This window comes from Heterodontus francisci, chromosome 17 (genome assembly GCF_036365525.1).
Source record: "Heterodontus francisci isolate sHetFra1 chromosome 17, sHetFra1.hap1, whole genome shotgun sequence".
NCBI classification, from domain to species: domain Eukaryota; kingdom Metazoa; phylum Chordata; class Chondrichthyes; order Heterodontiformes; family Heterodontidae; genus Heterodontus; species Heterodontus francisci.
The window spans coordinates 94843074-94857709 of record NC_090387.1 but is presented as its reverse complement, the minus strand read 5'-3'; positions in this window follow the sequence as shown (position 1 = coordinate 94857709).

Below are 14636 nucleotides of genomic sequence, written 5' to 3'. Positions count from 1 at the left end.
TGCAGCGGCATTTGGATTAGTGATGGTTCAGTGCAGGGGGAGTTGGATTAGAGATGTTTCAGTGCAGGGGCAGTTGGATTAGAGATGGTTCAGTGCAGGGGGAGTTGGATTAGAGATGGTGCACTGCAGGGGGAGTTGGATTAGAGATGGTTCAGTGCAGGGGCAGTTGGATTAGAGACGGTTCAGTGCAGAGGGAGTTGGATTAGAGATGGTTCAGTGCAGGGGCAGTTGGATTAGAGATGTTTCTGTGCAGGGGGAGTTGGATTAGGGATGGTTCAGTGCAGGGGCAGTTGGATTAGAGATGATTCAGTGCAGGGGGAGTTGGATTAGAGATGGTTCAGTGCAGGGGCATTTGGATTAGAGATGGTTCAGTGCAGGGGGAGTTGGATTAGAGATGGTTCAGTGTAGGGACATTTGGATTAGAGATGGTTCAGTGCAGGGGGAGTTGGAATAGAGATGGTTCAGTGCAGGGGCAGTTGGATTAGAGATGGTGCAGTGCAGGGGCATTTGGATTAGAGATGGTTCAGTGCAGGGGGAGTTGGATTAGAGATGGTTCATTGCAGGGGCATTTGGATTAGAGATGGTTCAGTGCAGGGGGAGTTGGATTAGAGATGGTTCAGTGCAGGGGCAGTTGGATTAGAGATGGTTCAGTGCAGGGGGAGTTGGATTAGAGATGGTTCACTGCCGGGGGAGTTGGATTAGAGATGGTTCAGTGCAGGGGCAGTTGGATTAGAGACGGTTCAGTGCAGGGGGAGTGGGACTAGAGATGGTTCAGCGCAGGGGCAGTTGGATTAGAGATGTTTCAGTGCAGGGGTAGTTGGATTAGAGATGTTTCAGTGCAGGGGGAGCTGGATTAGAGATGTTTCAGTGCAGGGGGAGTTGGATTAGAGATGTTTCAGTGCAGGGGGGAGTTGGATTACAGATGGTTCAGTGCAGGGGGAGTGGGACTAGAAATGGTTAAGTGCAGGGGCAGTTGGATTAGAGATGGTTCAGTGCAGGGGCAGTTGGATTAGAGATGGTTCAGTGCAGGGGCAGTTGGATTAGAGATGGTTCAGTGCAGGGGAGTTGGATTAGAGATGGTTCAGAGCAGGGGAGTTGGATTAGAGATGGTTCATTGCAGGGGGAGTTGGACTAGAGATGGTTCAGTGCAGTGGGAGTTGTATTAGAGATGGTTCAGTGCCGGGGGAGTGGGACTAGAGATGGTGCAGTGCAGGGGCAGTTGGATTAGAGATGGTTCAGTGCAGGGGGAGTTGGATTAGAGATGGTTCAGTGCAGGGGCATTTGGATTGGAGATGGTTCAGTGCAGGGGGAGTTGGATTAGAGATGGTTCAGTGCAGGGGCATTTGGATTGGAGATGGTTCAGTGCAGGGGGTGTTGGATTAGAGATGGTTCAGTGCAGGGGCAGTTGGATTAGAGATGGTTCAGTGCAGGGGCAGTTGGATTCGAGATGGTTCAGTGCAGGAGGAGTTGGATTAGAGATGGATCAGTGCAGGGTCATTTGGATTGGAGATGGTTCAGTGCCGTGGGAGTTGGATTAGAGATGGTTCAGTCCAGGGGGAGTTGGATTAGAGATGGTTCAGTGCAGGGCATTTGGATTAGAGATGGTTCAGTGCAGGGGGAGTTGGATTAGAGATGGTTCAGTGCAGGGGGAGTTGGATTAGAGATGGTTCAGTGCAGGGGCAGTTGGATTAGAGACGGTTCAGTGCAGGGCGAGTTGGATTAGAGATGGCTCAGTGCAGGGGGAGTTGGATTAGAGATGGTTCAGTGCAGGGGGAGTTTGATTAGAGATGGTTCAGTGCAAGGGGAGTTGGATTAGAGATGTTTCAGTGCAGGGGCAGTTGGACTAGAGACGGTTCAGTGCAGGGGGAGTTGGATTAGAGATGTTTCAGTGCAGGGGGAGTTGGAATAGAGATGGTTCAGTGCAGGGGCAGTTGGATTAGAGATGGTTCAGTGCAGGGGGAGTTGGATAAGAGATGGTTCAGTGCAGGGGCATTTGGATTAGAGATGGTTCAGTGCAGGGGGAGTTGGATTAGAGATGGTTCAGTGCAGGGGCATTTGGATTCGAGATGGTTCAGTGCAGGGGGTGTTGGATTAGAGATGGTTCAGTGCAGGGGGAGTTGGATTAGAGATGGTTCAGTGCAGGGGGAGTTGGATTAGAGACGGTTCAGTGCAGGGGCAGTTGGACTAGAGACGGTTCAGTGCAGGGGGAGTTGGATTAGAGATGGTTCAGTGCAGGGGGAGTTGGATTAGAGATGATTCAGTGCAGGGGCAGTTGGACTAGAGACGGTTCAGTGCAGGGGGAGTTGGATTAGAGATGTTTCAGTGCAGGGGGAGTTGGATTAGAGATGGTTCAGTGCAGCGGCAGTTGGATTTGAGATGGTTCAGTGCAGGGGGAGTTGGATTAGAGATGGTTCAGTGCAGGGGCATTTGGATTAGAGATGGTTCAGTGCAGGGGGAGTTGAATTAGAGATGGTTCAGTGCAGGGGCATTTGGATTAGAGATGGTTCAGTGCAGGGGGAGTTGGATTAGAGATGGTTCAGTGCAGGGGCAGTTGGATTAGAGATGGTTCAGTGCAGGCGCATTTGGATTAGAGATGGTTCAGTGCAGGGGGAGTAGGAATAGAGATGGTTCAGTGCATGGGCAGTTGGATTAGAGATGGTGCAGTGCAGGGGCATTTGGATTAGAGATGGTTTAGTGCAAGGGGAGTTGGATTAGAAATGGTTCAGTGCAGGGGCATTTGGATTAGAGATGGTTCAGTGCAGGGGGAGTTGGATTAGAGATGGTTCAGTGCAGGGGCAGTTGGATTAGAGATGGTTCAGTGCAGGGGGAGTTGGATTAGAGATGGTTCACTGCAGGGGGAGTTGGATTAGATATGGTTCAGTGCAGGGGGAGTGGGACTAGAGATGGTTCAGTGCAGGGGCAGTTGGATTAGAGATGTTTCAATGCAGTTGTAGTTGGATTAGAGATGTTTCAGTGCAGGTGGAGTTGGATTAGAGATGTTTCAGTGCAGGGGGAGTTGGATTAGAGATGTTTCAGTGCAGGGGGATTTGGATTACAGATGGTTCAGTGCAGGGGGAGTGGGACTAGAAATGGTTAAGTGCAGGGGCAGTTGGATTAGAGATGGTTCAGTGCAGGGGCAGTTGGATTAGAGATGGTTCAGTGCAGGGGAGTTGGATTAGAGATGGTTCATTGCAGGGGGAGTTGGACTAGAGATGGTTCAGTGCAGTGGGAGTTGTATTAGAGATGGTTCAGTGCCGGGGGAGTGGGACTAGAGATGGTTCAGTGCAGGGGCAGTTGGATTAGAGATGGTTCAGTGCAGGGGGAGTTGGATTAGAGATGGTTCAGTGCAGGGGCATTTGGATTGGAGATGGTTCAGTGCAGGGGGAGTTGGTTTAGAGCTGGTTCAGTGCAGGGGGAGTAGGATTAGAGATGGTTCAGTGCAGGGGAGTTGGATTAGAGATGGTTCATTGCAGGGGGAGTTGGACTAGAGATGGTTCAGTGCAGTGGGAGTTGTATTAGAGATGGTTCAGTGCCGGGGGAGTGGGACTAGAGATGGTTCAGTGCAGGGGCAGTTGGATTAGAGATGGTTCAGTGCAGGGGGAGTTGGATTAGAGATGGTTCAGTGCAGGGGCATTTGGATTGGAGATGGTTCAGTGCAGGGGGAGTTGGATTAGAGATGGTTCAGTGCAGGGGCATTTGGTTTGGAGATGGTTCAGTGCAGGGGGAGTTGGATTAGAGATGGTTCAGTGCAGGGGCAGTTGGATTAGAGATGGTTCAGTGCAGGGGCAGTTGGATTCGAGATGGTTCAGTGCAGGGGGAGTTGGATTAGAGATGGATCAGTGCAGGGTCATTTGGATTGGAGATGGTTCAGTGCCGGGGGAGTTGGATTAGAGATGGTTCAGTCCAGGGGGAGTTGGAATAGAGATGGTTCATTGCAGGGCATTTGGATTAGAGATGGTTCAGTCCAGGGGGAGTTTGATTAGAGATGGTTCAGTGCAGGGCATTTGGATTAGAGATGGTTCAGTGCAGGGGGAGTTGGATTAGAGATGGTTCAGTGCAGGGGGAGTTGGATTAGAGATGGTTCAGTGCAGGGGCAGTTGGATTAGAGACGGTTCAGTGCAGGGCGAGTTGGATAAGAGATGGCTCAGTGCAGGGGGAGTTGGATTAGAGATGGTTCAGTGCAGGGGGAGTTTGATTAGAGATGGTTCAGTGCAGGGGGAGTTGGATTAGAGATGTTTCAGTGCAGGGGCAGTTGGACTAGAGACGGTTCAGTGCAGGGGGAGTTGGATTAGAGATGTTTCAGTGCAGGGGGTGTTGGAATAGAGATGGTTCAGTGCTGGGGCAGTTGGATTAGAGATGGTTCAGTGCAGGGGGAGTTGGATTAGAGATGGTTCAGTGCAGGGGCATTTGGATTAGAGATGGTTCAGTGCAGGGGGAGTTGGATTAGAGATGGTTCAGTGCAGGGGCATTTGGATTCGAGATGGTTCAGTGCAGGGGGAGTTGGATTAGAGATGGTTCAGTGCAGGGGGAGTTGGATTAGAGATGGTTCAGTGCAGGGGGAGTTGGATTAGAGATGGTTCAGTGCAGGGGCAGTTGGACTAGAGACGGTTCAGTGCAGGGGGAGTTGGATTAGAGATGGTTCAGTGCAGGGGGAGTTGGATTAGAGATGATTCAGTGCAGGGGCAGTTGGACTAGAGACGGTTCAGTGCAGGGGGAGTTGGATTAGAGATGTTTCAGTGCAGGGGGAGTTGGATGGGAGGTGGTTCAGTGCAGGGGCAGTTGGATTAGAGATGGTTCCGTGCAGGGGGAGTTGGATTAGAGATGGTTCAGTGCAGGGGCATTTGGATTAGAGATGGTTCAGTGCAGGGGGAGTTGGATTAGAGATGGTTCAGTGCAGGGGCATTTGGATTAGAGATGGTTCAGTGCAGGGGGAGTTGGATTAGAGATGGTTCAGTGCAGGGGCAGTTGGATTGGAGATGGTTCAGTGCAGGGGCATTTGAATTAGAGATGGTTCAGTGCAGGGGGAGTTGGATTAGAGATGGTTCAGTGCAGGGGGAGTTGGATTAGAGATGGTTCACTGCAGGGGGAGATGGATTAGAGATGGTTCAGAGCACGGGCAGTTGGATTAGAGACGGTTCAGTGCAGGGGGAGTGGGACAAGAGATGGTTCAGTGCAGGGGCAGTTGGATTAGAGATGTTTCAGTGCAGGGGCAGTTGGATTAGAGATGGTTCAGCGCAGGCGAGTTGGATTAGAGATGGTTCAGTGCAGGGGAGTTGGATTAGAGATGGTTCATTGCAGGGGGAGTTGGACTAGAGATGGTTCAGTGCAGTGGGAGTTGTATTAGAGATGGTTCAGTGCCGGGGGAGTGGGACTAGAGATGGTTCAGTGCAGGGGCAGTTGGATTAGAGATGGTTCAGTGCAGGGGGAGTTGGATTAGAGATGGTTCAGTGCAGGGGCATTTGGATTGGAGATGGTTCAGTGCAGGGGGAGTTGGTTTAGAGATGGTTCAGTGCAGGGGGAGTTGGATTAGAGATGGTTCAGTGCAGGGGAGTTGGATTAGAGATGGTTCATTGCAGGGGGAGTTGGACTAGAGATGGTTCAGTGCAGTGGGAGTTGTATTAGAGATGGTTCAGTGCCGGGGGAGTGGGACTAGAGATGGTTCAGTGCAGGGGCAGTTGGATTAGAGATGGTTCAGTGCAGGGGGAGTTGGATTAGAGATGGTTCAGTGCAGGGGCATTTGGATTGGAGATGGTTCAGTGCAGGGGGAGTTGGATTAGAGATGGTTCAGTGCAGGGGCATTTGGTTTGGAGATGGTTCAGTGCAGGGGGAGTTGGATTAGAGATGGTTCAGTGCAGGGGCAGTTGGATTAGAGATGGTTCAGTGCAGGGGCAGTTGGATTCGAGATGGTTCAGTGCAGGGGGAGTTGGATTAGAGATGGATCAGTGCAGGGTCATTTGGATTGGAGATGGTTCAGTGCCGGGGGAGTTGGATTAGAGATGGTTCAGTCCAGGGGGAGTTGGAATAGAGATGGTTCATTGCAGGGCATTTGGATTAGAGATGGTTCAGTCCAGGGGGAGTTTGATTAGAGATGGTTCAGTGCAGGGCATTTGGATTAGAGATGGTTCAGTGCAGGGGGAGTTGGATTAGAGATGGTTCAGTGCAGGGGGAGTTGGATTAGAGATGGTTCAGTGCAGGGGCAGTTGGATTAGAGACGGTTCAGTGCAGGGCGAGTTGGATAAGAGATGGCTCAGTGCAGGGGGAGTTGGATTAGAGATGGTTCAGTGCAGGGGGAGTTTGATTAGAGATGGTTCAGTGCAGGGGGAGTTGGATTAGAGATGTTTCAGTGCAGGGGCAGTTGGACTAGAGACGGTTCAGTGCAGGGGGAGTTGGATTAGAGATGTTTCAGTGCAGGGGGTGTTGGAATAGAGATGGTTCAGTGCTGGGGCAGTTGGATTAGAGATGGTTCAGTGCAGGGGGAGTTGGATTAGAGATGGTTCAGTGCAGGGGCATTTGGATTAGAGATGGTTCAGTGCAGGGGGAGTTGGATTAGAGATGGTTCAGTGCAGGGGCATTTGGATTCGAGATGGTTCAGTGCAGGGGGAGTTGGATTAGAGATGGTTCAGTGCAGGGGGAGTTGGATTAGAGATGGTTCAGTGCAGGGGGAGTTGGATTAGAGATGGTTCAGTGCAGGGGCAGTTGGACTAGAGACGGTTCAGTGCAGGGGGAGTTGGATTAGAGATGGTTCAGTGCAGGGGGAGTTGGATTAGAGATGATTCAGTGCAGGGGCAGTTGGACTAGAGACGGTTCAGTGCAGGGGGAGTTGGATTAGAGATGTTTCAGTGCAGGGGGAGTTGGATTGGAGGTGGTTCAGTGCAGGGGCAGTTGGATTAGAGATGGTTCCGTGCAGGGGGAGTTGGATTAGAGATGGTTCAGTGCAGGGGCATTTGGATTAGAGATGATTCAGTGCAGGGGGAGTTGGATTAGAGATGGTTCAGTGCAGGGGCATTTGGATTAGAGATGGTTCAGTGCAGGGGGAGTTGGATTAGAGATGGTTCAGTGCAGGGGCAGTTGGATTGGAGATGGTTCAGTGCAGGGGCATTTGAATTAGAGATGGTTCAGTGCAGGGGGAGTTGGATTAGAGATGGTTCAGTGCAGGGGGAGTTGGATTAGAGATGGTTCACTGCAGGGGGAGATGGATTAGAGATGGTTCAGAGCACGGGCAGTTGGATTAGAGACGGTTCAGTGCAGGGGGAGTGGGACAAGAGATGGTTCAGTGCAGGGGCAGTTGGAATAGAGATGTTTCAGTGCAGGGGCAGTTGGATTAGAGATGGTTCAGCGCAGGCGAGTTGGATTAGAGATGGTTCATTGCAGGGGGAGTTGGACTAGAGATGGTTCAGTGCAGTGGGAGTTGTATTAGAGATGGTTCAGTGCCGGGGGAGTGGGACTAGAGATGGTTCAGTGCAGGGGCAGTTGGATTAGAGATGGTTCAGTGCAGGGGGAGTTGGATTAGAGATGGTTCAGTGCAGGGGCATTTGGATTGGAGATGGTTCAGTGCAGGGGGAGTTGGATTAGAGATGGTTCAGTGCAGGGGCATTTGGTTTGGAGATGGTTCAGTGCAGGGGGAGTTGGATTAGAGATGGTTCAGTGCAGGGGCAGTTGGATTAGAGATGGTTCAGTGCAGGGGCAGTTGGATTCGAGATGGTTCAGTGCAGGGGGAGTTGGATTAGAGATGGATCAGTGCAGGGTCATTTGGATTGGAGATGGTTCAGTGCCGGGGGAGTTGGATTAGAGATGGTTCAGTCCAGGGGGAGTTGGATTAGAGATGGTTCATTGCAGGGCATTTGGATTAGAGATGGTTCAGTCCAGGGGGAGTTTGATTAGAGATGGTTCAGTGCAGGGCATTTGGATTAGAGATGGTTCAGTGCAGGGGGAGTTGGATTAGAGATGGTTCAGTGCAGGGGGAGTTGGATTAGAGATGGTTCAGTGCAGGGGCAGTTGGATTAGAGACGGTTCAGTGCAGGGCGAGTTGGATAAGAGATGGCTCAGTGCAGGGGGAGTTGGATTAGAGATGGTTCAGTGCAGGGGGAGTTTGATTAGAGATGGTTCAGTGCAGGGGGAGTTGGATTAGAGATGTTTCAGTGCAGGGGCAGTTGGACTAGAGACGGTTCAGTGCAGGGGGAGTTGGATTAGAGATGTTTCAGTGCAGGGGGTGTTGGAATAGAGATGGTTCAGTGCTGGGGCAGTTGGATTAGAGATGGTTCAGTGCAGGGGGAGTTGGATTAGAGATGGTTCAGTGCAGGGGCATTTGGATTAGAGATGGTTCAGTGCAGGGGGAGTTGGATTAGAGATGGTTCAGTGCAGGGGCATTTGGATTCGAGATGGTTCAGTGCAGGGGGAGTTGGATTAGAGATGGTTCAGTGCAGGGGGAGTTGGATTAGAGATGGTTCAGTGCAGGGGGAGTTGGATTAGAGATGGTTCAGTGCAGGGGCAGTTGGACTAGAGACGGTTCAGTGCAGGGGGAGTTGGATTAGAGATGGTTCAGTGCAGGGGGAGTTGGATTAGAGATGATTCAGTGCAGGGGCAGTTGGACTAGAGACGGTTCAGTGCAGGGGGAGTTGGATTAGAGATGTTTCAGTGCAGGGGGAGTTGGATTGGAGGTGGTTCAGTGCAGGGGCAGTTGGATTAGAGATGGTTCCGTGCAGGGGGAGTTGGATTAGAGATGGTTCAGTGCAGGGGCATTTGGATTAGAGATGGTTCAGTGCAGGGGGAGTTGGATTAGAGATGGTTCAGTGCAGGGGCATTTGGATTAGAGATGGTTCAGTGCAGGGGGAGTTGGATTAGAGATGGTTCAGTGCAGGGGCAGTTGGATTGGAGATGGTTCAGTGCAGGGGCATTTGAATTAGAGATGGTTCAGTGCAGGGGGAGTTGGATTAGAGATGGTTCAGTGCAGGGGGAGTTGGATTAGAGATGGTTCACTGCAGGGGGAGATGGATTAGAGATGGTTCAGAGCACGGGCAGTTGGATAAGAGACGGTTCAGTGCAGGGGGAGTGGGACAAGAGATGGTTCAGTGCAGGGGCAGTTGGATTAGAGATGTTTCAGTGCAGGGGCAGTTGGATTAGAGATGGTTCAGCGCAGGCGAGTTGGATTAGAGATGGTTCATTGCAGGGGGAGTTGGACTAGAGATGGTTCAGTGCAGTGGGAGTTGGATTAGAGATGGTTCACTGCCGGGGGAGTTGGATTAGAGATGGTTCAGTGCTGGGGCAGTTGGATTAGAGATGGTTCAGTGCAGGGGGAGTTGGATTAGAGATGGTTCAGTGCAGGGGTAGTTGGATTAGAGATGGTTCAGTGCAGGTCATTTGGATTAGAGATGGTTCAGTGCAGGGGTAGTTGGATTAGAGATGGTTCAGTGCAGGGCATTTGGATTAGAGATGGTTCAGTGCAGGGGTAGTTGGATTAGAGATGGTTCAGTGCAGGGGCAGTTGGATTAGAGATGGTTCAGTGCAGGGGCAGTTGGATTAGAGACGGTTCAGTGCAGGGGGAGTTGGATTAGAGATGGTTCAGTGCAGGGGCAGTTGGATTAGAGACGATTCAGTGCAGGGGGAGTTGGATTAGAGATTGATCAGTGCAGGGGGAGTTGGATTAGAGATGGTACAGTGCAGGGGCAGTTGGACTAGAGACGGTTCAGTGCAGGGGGAGATGGATTAGAGATGTTTCAGTGCAGGGGGAGTTGGATTAGAGATGGTTCAGTGCAGGGGCAGTTGGATTAGAGATGGGTCAGTGCAGGGGGAGTTGGATTAGAGATGGTTCAGTGCAGGGGCATTTGGATTAGAGATGGTTCAGTGCAGGGGGAGTTGGATTAGAGATGGTTCAGTGCAGGGGCAGTTGGATTAGAGATGGTTCAGTGCAGGGGCATTTGGATTAGAGATGGTTCAGTGCAGGGGGAGTTGGAATAGAGATGGTTCAGTGCAGGGGCAGTTGGATTAGAGATGATGCAGTGCAGGGGCATTTGGATTAGAGATGGTTCAGTGCAGGGGTAGTTGGATTAGAGATGGTTCAGTGCAGGGGCATTTGGATTAGAGATGGTTCAGTGCAGGGGGAGTTGGATTAGAGATGGTTCAGTGCAGGGGCAGTTGGATTAGAGATGGTTCAGTGCAGGGGGAGTTGGATTAGAGATGGTTCACTGCAGGGGGAGTTGGATTAGAGATGGTTCAGTGCAGGGGCAGTTGGATTAGAGACGGTTCAGTGCAGGGGGAGTGGTACTAGAGATGGTTCAGTGCAGGGGCAGTTGGATTAGAGATGTTTCAGTGCAGGGGTAGTTGGATTAGAGATGTTTCAGTGCAGGGGGAGTTGGATTAGAGATATTTCAGTGCAGGGGGAGTTGGATTAGAGATGTTTTAGTGCAGGGGGAGTTGGATTACAGATGGTTCAGTGCAGGGGGAGTGGGACTAGAAATGGTTAAGTGCAGGGGCAGTTGGATTAGAGATGGTTCAGTGCAGGGGCAGTTGGATTAGATATGGTTCAGTGCAGGGACAGTTGGATTAGAGATGGTTCAGTGCAGGGGGAGTTGGATTAGAGATGGTTCAGTGCAGGGGAGTTGGATTAGAGATGGTTCATTGCAGGGGGAGTTGGACTAGAGATGGTTCAGTGCAGTGGGAGTTGTATTAGAGATGGTTCAGTGCCGGGGGAGTGGGACTAGAGATGGTTCAGTGCAGGGGCAGTTGGATTAGAGATGGTTCAGTGCAGGGGGAGTTGGATTAGAGATGGTTCAGTGCAGGGGCATTTGGATTGGAGATGGTTCAGTGCAGGGGGAGTTGGATTAGAGATGGTTCAGTGCAGGGGGAGTTGGATTAGAGATGGTTCAGTGCAGGGGCAGTTGGATTAGAGATGGTTCAGTGCAGGGTAGTTGGATAAGAGATGGTTCATTGCAGGGGGAGTTGGACTAGAGATGGTTCAGTGCAGTGGGAGTTGTATTAGAGATGGTTCAGTGCCGGGGGAGTGGGACTAGAGATGGTTCAGTGCAGGGGCAGTTGGATTAGAGATGGTTCAGTGCAGGGGGAGTTGGATTAGAGATGGTTCAGTGCAGGGGCATTTGGATTGGAGATGGTTCAGTGCAGGGGGAGTTGGTTTAGAGATGGTTCAGTGCAGGGGGAGTTGGATTAGAGATGGTTCAGTGCAGGGGAGTTGGATTAGAGATGGTTCATTGCAGGGGGAGTTGGACTAGAGATGGTTCAGTGCAGCGGGAGTTGTATTAGAGATGGTTCAGTGCCGGGGGAGTGGGACTAGAGATGGTTCAGTGCAGGGGCAGTTGGATTAGAGATGGTTCAGTGCAGGGGGAGTTGGATTAGAGATGGTTCAGTGCAGGGGCATTTGGATTGGAGATGGTTCAGTGCAGGGGGAGTTGGATTAGAGATGGTTCAGTGCAGGGGCATTTGGTTTGGAGATTGTTCAGTGCAGGGGGAGTTGGATTAGAGATGGTTCAGTGCAGGGGCAGTTGGATTAGAGATGGTTCAGTGCAGGGGCAGTTGGATTCGAGATGGTTCAGTGCAGGGGGAGTTGGATTAGAGATGGATCAGTGCAGGGTCATTTGGATTGGAGATGGTTCAGTGCCGGGGGAGTTGGATTAGAGATGGTTCAGTCCAGGGGGAGTTGGATTAGAGATGGTTCATTGCAGGGCATTTGGATTAGAGATGGTTCAGTCCAGGGGGAGTTTGATTAGAGATGGTTCAGTGCAGGGCATTTGGATTAGAGATGGTTCAGTGCAGGGGGAGTTGGATTAGAGATGGTTCAGTGCAGGGGGAGTTGGATTAGAGATGGTTCAGTGCAGGGGCAGTTGGATTAGAGACGGTTCAGTGCAGGGCGAGTTGGAGTAGAGATGGCTCAGTGCAGGGGGAGTTGGATTAGAGATGGTTCAGTGCAGGGGGAGTTTGATTAGAGATGGTTCAGTGCAGGGGGAGTTGGATTAGAGATGTTTCAGTGCAGGGGCAGTTGGACTAGAGACGGTTCAGTGCAGGTGGAGTTGGATTAGAGATGTTTCAGAGCAGGGGGAGTTGGAATAGAGATGGTTCAGTGCAGGGGCAGTTGGATTAGAGATGGTTCAGTGCAGGGGGAGTTGGATTAGAGATGGTTCAGTGCAGGGGCATTTGGATTAGAGATGGTTCAGTGCAGGGTGAGTTGGATTAGAGATGGTTCAGTGCAGGGGCATTTGGATTCGAGATGGTTCAGTGCAGGGGGAGTTGGATTAGAGATGGTTCAGTGCAGGGGGAGTTGGATTAGAGATGGTTCAGTGCAGGGGGAGTTGGATTAGAGATGGTTCAGTGCAGGGGCAGTTGGACTAGAGACGGTTCAGTGCAGGGGGAGTTGGATTAGAGATGGTTCAGTGCAGGGGGAGTTGGATTAGAGATGATTCAGTGCAGGGGCAGTTGGACTAGAGATGGTTCAGTGCAGGGGGAGTTGGATTAGAGATGTTTCAGTGCAGGGGGAGTTGGATTGGAGCTGGTTCAGTGCAGGGGCAGTTGGATTAGAGATGGTTCCGTGCAGGGGGAGTTGGATTAGAGATGGTTCAGTGCAGGGGCATTTGGATTAGAGATGGTTCAGTGCAGGGGGAGTTGGATTAGAGATGGTTCAGTGCAGGGGCATTTGGATTAGAGATGGTTCAGTGCAGGGGGAGTTGGATTAGAGATGGTTCAGTGCAGGGGCAGTTGGATTGGAGATGGTTCAGTGCAGGGGCATTTGGATTAGAGATGGTTCAGTGCAGGGGGAGTTGGATTAGAGATGGTTCAGTGCAGTGGCATTTGGATTAGAGATGGTTCAGTGCAGGGGGAGTTGGATTCGAGATGGTTCAGTGCAGGGGCAGTTGGATTAGAGATGGTTCAGTGCAGGGGGAGTTGGATTAGAGATGGTTCACTGCAGGGGAGATGGATTAGAGATGGTTCAGAGCACGGGCAGTTGGATTAGAGACGGTTCAGTGCAGGGGGAGTGGGACAAGAGATGGTTCAGTGCAGGGGCAGTTGGATTAGAGATGTTTCAGTGCAGGGGCAGTTGGATTAGAGATGGTTCAGCGCAGGCGAGTTGGATTAGAGATGGTTCATTGCAGGGGGAGTTGGACTAGAGATGGTTCAGTGCAGTGGGAGTTGGATTAGAGATGGTTCACTGCCGGGGGAGTTGGATTAGAGATGGTTCAGTGCTGGGGCAGTTGGATTAGAGATGGTTCAGTGCAGGGGCATTTGGATTAGAGATGGTTCAGTGCAGGGGTAGTTGGATTAGAGATGGTTCAGTGCAGGGCATTTGGATTAGAGATGGTTCAGTGCAGGGGTAGTTGGATTAGAGATGGTTCAGTGCAGGGCATTTGGATTAGAGATGGTTCAGTGCAGGGGTAGTTGGATTAGAGATGGTTCAGTGCAGGGGCAGTTGGATTAGAGATGGTTCAGTGCAGGGGCAGTTGGATTAGAGACGGTTCAGTGCAGGGGGAGTTGGATTAGAGATGGTTCAGTGCAGGGGCAGTTGGATTAGAGACGATTCAGTGCAGGGGGAGTTGGATTAGAGATTGATCAGTGCAGGGGGAGTTGGATTAGAGATGGTACAGTGCAGGGGCAGTTGGACTAGAGACGGTTCAGTGCAGGGGGAGATGGATTAGAGATGTTTCAGTGCAGGGGGAGTTGGATTAGAGATGGTTCAGTGCAGGGGCAGTTGGATTAGAGATGGGTCAGTGCAGGGGGAGTTGGATTAGAGATGGTTCAGTGCAGGGGCATTTGGATTAGAGATGGTTCAGTGCAGGGGGAGTTGGATTAGAGATGGTTCAGTGCAGGGGCAGTTGGATTAGAGATGGTTCAGTGCAGGGGCATTTGGATTAGAGATGGTTCAGTGCAGGGGGAGTTGGAATAGAGATGGTTCAGTGCAGGGGCAGTTGGATTAGAGATGATGCAGTGCAGGGGCATTTGGATTTGAGATGGTTCAGTGCAGGGGGAGTTGGATTAGAGATGGTTCAGTGCAGGGGCATTTGGATTAGAGATGGTTCAGTGCAGGGGGAGTTGGATTAGAGATGGTTCCGTGCAGGGGCAGTTGGATTAGAGATGGTTCAGTGCAGGGGGAGTTGGATTAGAGATGGTTCACTGCAGGGGGAGTTGGATTAGAGATGGTTCAGTGCAGGGGCAGTTGGATTAGAGACGGTTCAGTGCAGGGGGAGTGGGACTAGAGATGGTTCAGTGCAGGGGCAGTTGGATTAGAGATGTTTCAGTGCAGGGGTAGTTGGATTAGAGATCTTTCAGTGCAGGGGGAGTTGGATTAGAGATGTTTCAGTGCAGGGGGAGTTGGATTAGAGATGTTTTAGTGCAGGGGGAGTTGGATTACAGATGGTTCAGTGCAGGGGGAGAGGGACTAGAAATGGTTAAGTGCAGGGGCAGTTGGATTAGAGATGGTTCAGTGCAGGGGCAGTTGGATTAGATATGGTTCAGTGCAGGGGCAGTTGGATTAGAGATGGTTCAGTGCAGGGGGAGTTGGATTAGAGATGGTTCAGTGCAGGGGAGTTGGATTAGAGATGGTTCATTGCAGGGGGAGTTGGACTAGAGATGGTTCAGTGCAGTGGGAGTTGTATTAGAGATGGTTCAGTGCCGGGGGAGTGGGACTAGAGATGGTTCAG